The following is a 9,816-nucleotide window of genomic DNA, read 5'->3' as shown; positions in this document are numbered from 1 at the left end:
TAGCAAATCTTATGAGTCCAAAACATTGGAGATAACTAATTGGTTATGGAGACTAGTCAACAAACTACTGAATAATTATTCAGTCTATACAATATTTAAACAAGAAATATTTTAAGATTCTTAGAAATACGAATAATGGCGTTAACTGACAATAAACAACAGGACAAAAGCAGTACTAAAAGATAAATTCAGAGAAATTAAAGTGCATCAAGAAATAATAGAAAGTTTAAATAAATCTAAGCTACCACCATAATTAACTTCCTAGAAAAGGATAAAAAATAATCCTAAATATTAAAAAAAAGTACATAATAAAATTTTAGTTGAAATAAAGAAATGAAAATGAAATAAAAATACATACAAATAATTACTTAAATCAAGAGCTGAGTTTTTGAATGAATAAAGAAGATTGACAAACATTAACTAGTTTCAAATAAAAATAAATAGGTGGAAATGAAAGGAGAAAAGTTGCAACTGACTCCAAAGAAATATAGGATCATGGTGGACTATTATACACTTCATATCATAACTTGGAGAAACTAGTAAATAAGTACAAAAACCTTATATAACAAAAATTTCTCAATGCTTAAAGAAATTAAAAAAGAAATCCTTCTGAGCATTTTTTTAAAGGCAACATTGTCCAAATTTAAAATATTTAACGAATTTGCATGTCATCCTTGCACAGGGGCCATGCTAATCTTCTCTATATCATTCCAATTTTAAAATATGTGCTGCCAAAGCGAGCACCCAAATTTCAAATGTCTACTGAGATATCGCATTAAAATAAATTAGCCATCTTTACAATGAATAAAAAGAATACAAAGATCCTTAGTTAAATCTTAGCAAACAAAATTCAACAATTTAGCCAAAATCATGCTTAACAAACTGGTAAATAACTGAAAGCTTTTTTCTATTAGGTTAGGTACAAGGTAAGGACATCTACTGTTTCAGCTATTATTGAACATACTTTTGAAAATACTAGTCACAGAAATTAGGGAAGAAAAATCAAGATGTAATTTGGAAAATAAGTTAAATTATTACCATGTAAAAATTAAATGATACATAAAAAACCCAAAAGAAATTACTAAGAACTTTTTGAAACAGTAAAATGTTATAACAAAGTGTCAGACAGCAAAATAAGTTTCAAAAATATTTTGCATTTATGTAATGTAAACAACTGGAAAGAGTGGAGAAAACCATTCTATTTTTTTTTAATTTTTTTTATTTTGAATTATGAGAACATCGCTTCTCGGCCTTTTGGCTAAGATCAAGTGAATTATGAGAACAAAAGATGCAAAGAAAGAGGATAAGGTAAAGTTACAGTGGAAGGACAATCACCCATAACATAATTATCAGAAGAAGTCCCCTTGCTGATATCTTAACTTTGAAATTTCACCAAAGAAAGTTAAGATAAATAAAACAGAATCCATGTGCAATTACTTTGTCCCTCAAGTCCCCAGATTGTAGCACATTATAATATTTCTTAACAGCACACAAGGCAATCTAAAGCCATCAAACTTACATAACTCCTTAAACATTAGAGGCATAGTATTTTTTACATTTCCATGTACATGCATATTAGCTTAAGTTAACCTCAAATTTTAAGTGGGTGCGTTTTAAGGATTAGAGTCAAAGGAGCACAGTAAAAACGGTGTTAGAGTGGCAATTGTTGTTTGCATAGGCCCACCAAAATATGAGAGGCATGGAAAGGAATAGCCTTGGCCTAAATACAAAGAGATCCTACCCCTGAAGTTTCCTGGCATAAGACCAGCTCTAGGCCTCAGGAAAGTTATCCTTCGCTCCAAGACATTGTACATAGCGCCAACACACTTATCACACAGTCTCTGTTGTTGGTCTCATGTTTCTGTATTAAAGATTCTGGAATCTGCATGTCCTACATTGAAGTCATGATGTGGAGTGCCTTCTCGTTTCACCTCACCATGAAAGGGCAATGCAGGAAGCCCTGTCCTGTAAGCAGGTTGTTGTTGTTAAGTCTTCTCAGTGTTAAGGGAAGTCTCTTTTGAGCAGGACGATGTCTGAGCAGTGGTAGGGTCTTCCGTGGTAGAGGATTGCTTCCAGGTGATGTTATAGACAAACCTCACCATAAAGGGGAAATACAGCAAGCCCTGTCCAGTAAGCAGGTCATTGTTCTTGTCTTCTCAGTGTTAAGGGGTGTCTCTTTTAAGTAGATCGATGTCAGAGCAGCTGTAGGGTTGTCCCTGGTACAGGAATGCCTCCGGGTGATGTTATATACAACCTTGGAGGTTTTGTAAATGTCTTCTGTAGATCAAGGGGTAAATGGAGAATGCCCATTCTTCTGAGGCCTGTGCCAGGTCTTTATGTCAATATTCAGGGTGTAAGGTCTCATTGCACTGCAAGATTTGTGTGTTCTCATTTCTATTAGATAAGAACTTATTGGTATGTATAGTATTTTCCCATGTTTGTGTGCCTATGCAAACAAGATATAAAGCCACGTGGTGCTATCAAAGTATATGGGGGCATAAGAACATTTCCAACAAGACCCATGACTTGGTTCAAACATAAGTATTTAACTGAGGGATTCTTTCACACCAAATTCCATATTGAGCAGTTCACAAAGAGAAGATAAAAAACATGGAGGGGGATCATCACTGTATAAGAAAGTATTTAGTAAAAGTTATAGCCGTCAAAGAAAACACCCATAAAATGTTGAAAAGATATGTGACCTTTTTATGCCTTTTAAAATAGTTGGGTGGGTGTTAACTCTAGGGCACCACTTTGGTCTGTGACTTAGGACTCAAGAGTACTTAAGTTAGAAAGGGTAAAAAAGGAGTAATGATGATAGGAGTTAAAGAAGTTAAAGAGAAATATGAACTTATGAAGGGGTATGCAAAAGGGCAGAATACAAAATGGACATTCTGCATACATAAAAACATAATTCAATGATAGTGAGTACTATTAATGTTTCTTGTGAGAGTACGATTAATGTTTCTTGTGAGAGTACAATTAATGTTTCTTGTGAGAGTACTATTAATGTTTCTTGTGCGCGCGGGGGCTAGACCCCGCGCGATTTTGAAAATGTAGACTGGACAGAGATTACCAGTGCCAGCCAAACCTCCTCCTGCTAGACTCCCGGCTCCCAGGAAGGAGAGATCCTTCAAGAAGCTGGGAGACCAGAAGTTCAGAGCCCCACCCAGACCCTCCCTAAGGAGCCGCATGGATAGTGGGGGAAGGCCTAGGGTACCTTCAAGCTCCACCAAGGGACCCAACTCACCGGCTTGCCCAGGCGTGTGGCCCGGGGAAGCCCTCGAGATCTGGAGCAAGGCGGCAGAGGGGTGCTGGGGTTACCCAAGTCCCGCACCCCCCCTAGGCCTGGCCAAGCAGGCCTCCGGCATGGCGGGGGCCTGCCAAACCTCCTCCTGCTAGACTCCCGGCTCCCAGGAAGGAGAGATCCTTCAAGAAGCTGGGAGACCAGAAGTTCAGAGCCCCACACAGACCCTCCCTAAGGAGCCGCATGGATAGTGGGGGAAGGCCTAGGGTACCTTCAAGCTCCACCAAGGGACCCAACTCACCGGCTTGCCCAGGCGTGTGGCCCGGGGAAGCCCTGGAGATCTGGAGCAAGGCGGCAGAGGGGTGCTGGGGTTACCAAGTCCTGCACCCCCCCTAGGCCTGGCCAAGCAGGCCTCCGGCATGGCGGGGGGCCTGCCAAACCTCCTCCTGCTAGACTCCCCACCATTCTATTTTTAACTTTATCACAACAAAGCAAGCTTTTCTGGTCATCAGCATATAAACAAAACAAAAACAAAATTTCCAATGAGTTGTTTTTGCTTGGAAGCCAATACGGGCAGTTTGCAGATTTCATTTCTGGTTCTTCCTCAGTCAGTGATCACTCCTAGCAGGACTCAGGGGACCATATGGGGTGTCAGGAAATCACACTAGAGTTGTCTGCATCTAAGACACTTTTAAGGAAATAGAAAAAATATATTAAATGTTTCATGTAATCACAAAATATGTTGAAGGTTTTTTTTTCTTTTTTTTTTCTTTTTTTGGTTTGGGTCACACCCGGCATTGCTCAGAGGTTACTCCTGGCTGTCTGCTCAGAAACAGCTCCTGGCAGGCACGGGGGACCATATGGGACACCGGGATTCAAACCAATCACCTTTGGTCCTGGATTGGCTGCTTGCAAGGCAAACACCGCTGTGCTATCTCTCCGGGCCCCAGATTACAGAATATGTTGAATGCAAAAAGCAATCCTGGGCCAAAAACAAAATAAGAGGTATCACAACTTTATGCTGTAAAATTATATAATAGAATCAGATAGAATATATAGAATAGAATCAGAAAAGAATATAATAGAATTAGAATGCTAATCAGAAAAGTATTGCATTGCATAAAAAGTAGAATCCCAGATCAATTAATATAATAGAGAAGTAAAAGTAAATTCTCATGTATATAGACAGTTGATTTATAATAAATATGTCAAATGTTTATAAAGAAGAAATGACTCTTAACAACTGTTGCTGGGAAAATTGAACATTACATTAAAAATAAAGCTATACATATATAATTCACACCATATAAATTTTACATCATGTACAAAGATGAATTCTAAATATTTGAAATACAAAACTTGTTCCCTATATAATAAAATGTATTTGAAGAAAATGTAAATAAAAACAGACTATAATACTGGTTTCATTGTTGTCTTCAGTAGCTTACTATATTAGGAAAGGAACCACTGACAATAATAAGAAAAGATCATATCAAGCTAAAGATCTTCTGTACAGCAAAAAGTATTAATACAATAAAAATAAACTTAATATAAAAACATAGATACATCATACTTCTTGGTGTGTGTCTGTCTGTCTGTATGTATGTATATATGTTTCCAGGGGTGGGAAATACACCTGACAATTTTCAGATTACTCCTGGTTTAGCACTCAGGAATACTCCTGGTGGGTGCTCAGGGGACTATATGGGATGCTGGAGATCATACCCGGGTTAGTTGCATGCAAGGGTAGTACCCTACCCACTCACTAAATTATAGCTCTGGCCCAAACATCATACTTCTAACAAAAATTTAATATTCAAGATAAAAAATTCACATAACTCAAAAGAAACATAAATACCTTTAAAGGTATAGGAAGAAGATCTGAGCAGACATTCATTAAAGAAGACTATACAGATGATCAATAGTTATGAAAATATACTTATTTCACTTAAGGAACGCAAATAAATTTGTCAATGTGATGTCACACAGCACCTTGACACTATATAAAACAAGGCAAAAGTAACATAGACTGGGTATGTGGAATACAAAAAGCTCTTATACATTGTTGGTAAGGATGTTTATTGGTTCAGTGTTTAGAGAAAATAATGTGATGATTTATCAAAGTACTAAATATGGATCTACTGTATTGAATAGCAATTTCACTTTGTTTTTTAAATTAGCACCAAATGCTAATTATAAAGAAAGATGTACTGTTCATTGTAGTGCTGTTTAAAATAGGCAAATCATCGAAATAGCTCTAAGAACCCATGGCAGATGAATGGGTAAAGAAGTTGTCTATAAACAGAGGAATATTTAGTATTGAACTCTCAGAAGACAAAAATATGGCTTTTTCACTGTGTAGATGTTACTGGAGAGGTCATGTTAAGTGAAAGAAGTCAGAAGGAGAAATAACAAAATTATTTTACTTATATGTGCTCTATATTGAAATTGAATGCATAGTTGTAGTGAATGAATATTGGTACATTGATGATGGAAATGCTGTGATATAAACACATTGCTAAAACAAAAATATTTGCTTGTGAAAATAATATTATCTCAAATCTTTAAATTTAAAATAATTAAAAATCATTTTGTATAGAGAATTTATAAAAATTTTGCACATAAATTCAAAAATAGATGTTTACCACAGAACACTTTCATTAAAACAAGTGAAATTGTTTTTATCCTTTTCTGCTCTGTAGACTACCATGATATCTTATAAATAATAAGAGAATGGAACTATCTTAAAATGTAATATGTTTCTACATGCTCTTAATTAACATTTATCTGTTTTTATTAAATGGCTTGAAGCAGTTAGAAATGTACAATTCCTTATAAAAATGAACAAATGAGCAGGATGTCTAATCTGCAGCACAGCTAGTATGGGGCCCTTATACATGGAAGCAACTTGCTAACATCTGTCCAATAATTGTAGGCAGAAAAGTTAAGATACTAAAGTAGTCTAGCCATAATAACTTACAAAATTTTAAGCTAACTGGAGGCTGATCAGTTCAACCTTGTATTTGATTATTGAACCAAATTTATGGTAAGCTTAAAATGTACATATAATTATATTTAGAGCTATAAGAAGGTAGGTGAGTCCAAAAAGACATCTAAATACACAGAGGTATAGGAATAAAACACAACTATTGTGCACTCACATTTTTATAGATTTGATCATACAGTTAATGTCAATATTATGATCATATGTGCCATGTGTAAATTCCTCTTCAGAAATTTTGTATTTGGTGGTGCAGAAAAGTCACTTTTTCTAAATTTCTCTGGGTCCATCACCCAGGTTAAATTTTTACAGGTTAGGGCCCGGAGAGATAGCACAGCGGTGTTTGCCTTGCAAGCAGCCGATCCAGGACCAAAAGTGGTTGGTTCGAATCCCGGTGTCCCATATGATCCCCCGTGCCTGCCAGGAGCTATTTCTGAGCAGACAGCCAGGAGTAACCCCTGAGTACCGCCGGGTGTGGCCCAAAAACCAAAAAAAAAAAAATTTTTTTTTACAGGTTAAAATATCTACAATTATCAGTAATGCACCAAAAACTGCTGATCTTGGCACTGCAAAATAGTCTAAAACATGATTACTCTGATTGCTGTAAAGATAGATTGTGTGTGTGTGTGTGTGTGTGTGTGTGTGTGTGTGTGTGTGTGTGTGTGTGTGTGTGTGTTTGCCAACTCAAATAGAGGTGCTCTGTCAGAAATACAAGATGAAAGCATCATCAGCTTGGATGATGGTATACTCAAGAAGCTTACCTAATAACATCAAAATTTTCCCCACATAACTGAGAGCCTATAATAATCTAGCCTAGATGTTTTGAATTAATACTCTCACCTCTTTGCTCACTACATAATTGGTGTTAGAAAACTGTTCCTGTAACTGACCAAAGTTATCAGGCTTCTTCCTACATTTACTTACCTTGACAACTCACAATTGTAATACAAGGCAGCTGCCTTTGCTGAGAAAATTGCAGAGCACAAATGAGTGCACCAGCACAATGTGAGCCTATTTCTTGAAATTAAAATGGTACAATGGGTTTCATTATACCTAGTTTGACTATAAAATTTTTTATTCATTCAGTGTTAAATCAAAATCCTAAAATTGAAGCACTTTATGTAAGCTAATAATAATATTGATTTTAAGAATTTATAGGATGGTATATATTTAATTGGTTTACAAGGCTGAATAGTTTAGGAGTAAAATTTCACATCTCTTCAAATGAAAGTTGCACAACTTAATACCACAAAGTATCAATATCAGGCTACCATTGTCCAAAGGAATCCCTCAACTCTTAAAAATTCCCTTCAATCTTCCTTCTGGTAATCTCGCTCAAGTGCTCAAAGTTGAAGAGTTTTTCCCTTTATCTTTTATTTTTTATTTGATGATTTAATATTTTATTACAGATGACTTAATAATCTGATAGATTTTCCTACATGTGTTCTCCCATATTCGTTAGGATTTCATCATTTTCTGGTCAAAAAGTAAGTCCCTGAATTAATATTTGCGTACTACCATGAATCATTCCAAAAGTAGTAATGTCAACCCATTACATTGCTTAAGATTATCCCATTTTTCTAGGCCAGTGGTGGGCAACCTTTTTTTTCAACTGAGCCAAATCTCACCAAAACCACAATTGAAATTTATTTTGAGAGCCACATTTTTAAAACCAAAAATACATAGAATGGTACACAGTTTTTAGTTTCAATAAGTTTTTTATTGATAATGTTCTGCACGCAAGTATCCACATAGGTCGGGAGGATACAAATAATACAACTAATAAAACAAAACTTTTAGAACGATATTATTTATCAATAACATTAAATTCTGTAAAATTTGCCTTACAATGTAGAGAAAATTACATCCTGATAATGACTGACAAAGTCACAAACACTAATGTAAACATTGGCCTTGCATTTTTTTGAATAGTTTGAGTAAGTCAGGTTTGTATGTTGTTGTTTTTAATTTTAGGCATGATTCCAGGTTCTCGTCTATGAGACAATTTCTCAATTTACATTTTTTATTCAATTTACTCTTGAAAAGATTCATGCCTGAAAATTATTGTTTGCATAAATATGTAGACCCAAACAAGGAAAGAATAGCAAATACTAGCTTTTTTTTAGTTGATTATATCAGTCTGTAATACTATTCCATGTACTAAAAATCAACAATTCTTCCTTCTCCAGGTCTTTCAAAGCAGATCACTTGTGCTGTGAACTAAGCTCACATTTGTGTTTCTCCAATCTTTCTAAATTAGCACAAAGACATTCAAATTTTGAGCTCTATAGTTCTTTGTTTTTTAAATCCATAAATTGCATTTCAAAGTCCCCAATGTCGATATTAAAGGGAGAAAATTTTAATTCCATTACAGTGGCATCCAGAGTTTATTGTTGTTTTTTTTTAACAAAGGCCAATGTTGCTTTGCTGTTACTAAAATACTGAAACCTCTTGAGAAAAGCTTCCTCATATTTAAAAGTGCTGTTTTAAAATAGGTAATGTCAATATCAGAATTATTTTCTTGGCGATGTTTCAACAGGCTTGGAAAGTGAATCAAAGTTTCTCTGTCAAAATCTTGAGCAAAAACAGATCATTTGTTTTCAAATGAAATAACTACTTCCAACATCAAATAATTGTGTTTCTTTTCCCCTGCAGTTTATGATTAAGCTGATTTAGATGTGAAGTAACATCCATCATGAAATACAGTTTTTGAATCCACTGATTGTTAATTCTGGATAGTGAACACCCTTTTTGAGGAAAAATGATTTGACTTATGATAATAAGGAAGCAAAATGTTTCAAAACATTTCCTCTTGATAACCAACATGCCTTGTTATACAGCAGAAGATCTGAGTACTCACTCTCCATTTCAACTAAAAATTCTTTAAACTGGCAATGATGAAGAGCTTTAGCTACAAAGGAGTTGATCATCTTAATCATCAATACCATAACTTTGTACATTTCTTCTGGAAATGTCTGCACACAAAGTGCTTCTTGATGCATGATGCAATGGTATGTAAGTATGTCATGACTAATTTTTTCTTTCATAATAAAATTTTATTTCTTACACTGGTCTTACTTTTTGACCCATCTGTTGTAATTGAGATGATTTTATCAAGTGGAATATGATATTTTACAATGCAACCAATTACAGCATTTGCTATATCCTCTCCACGTGTTTGACCTTTCAGTGGCAATAATCCTAAAAGTTCTTCTTTAGGACCTGTAGCTGACATAAATCTTACAAAAAGTGAAACTTGAGCTGTATCATTTAAGTCACAAGACTCATCAACTGCTATTGATAAAGCTGAAATCACTTTAAGGCCATCAACTTGTTGGTTGGTTATATTGGAAGACATTTTGGCTGTTCTATCCTTCACTGTTTTAGCAGACAATGTCAACTCTTTAATTTTTTTTTTAGAATTTCTTCTTTGTTCTTAAAATCCCTGAATAACTCTTCTGATGCACTTATAAAACATTGTTTTATGTATTCGCCATCTGTATATGGTTTGCCTCTCTTAGCAATCTCTTGAATAACTGCAAAACTTGCGAATTTAGGAGGCACAGTC

General features: G+C 35.2%; 1 non-coding gene across 1 annotated transcript; it reads right to left on the bottom strand.

Annotated features, from left to right (window-relative positions):
• Positions 1 to 637: 637 nt before the first annotated feature.
• LOC126007338 (U6 spliceosomal RNA) lies at positions 638 to 744 on the bottom strand. Its single transcript, XR_007494919.1, has one exon. It is a non-coding gene; the product is annotated as a U6 spliceosomal RNA (small nuclear RNA).
• Positions 745 to 9,816: the final 9,072 nt, after the last annotated feature.

Source organism: Suncus etruscus, chromosome 4 (assembly GCF_024139225.1).
Source record: "Suncus etruscus isolate mSunEtr1 chromosome 4, mSunEtr1.pri.cur, whole genome shotgun sequence".
Taxonomy (NCBI): Eukaryota; Metazoa; Chordata; class Mammalia; order Eulipotyphla; family Soricidae; genus Suncus; species Suncus etruscus.
The sequence above is the reverse complement of the archived record's forward strand: the minus strand, read 5'-3'. Positions and strand labels throughout refer to the sequence as shown.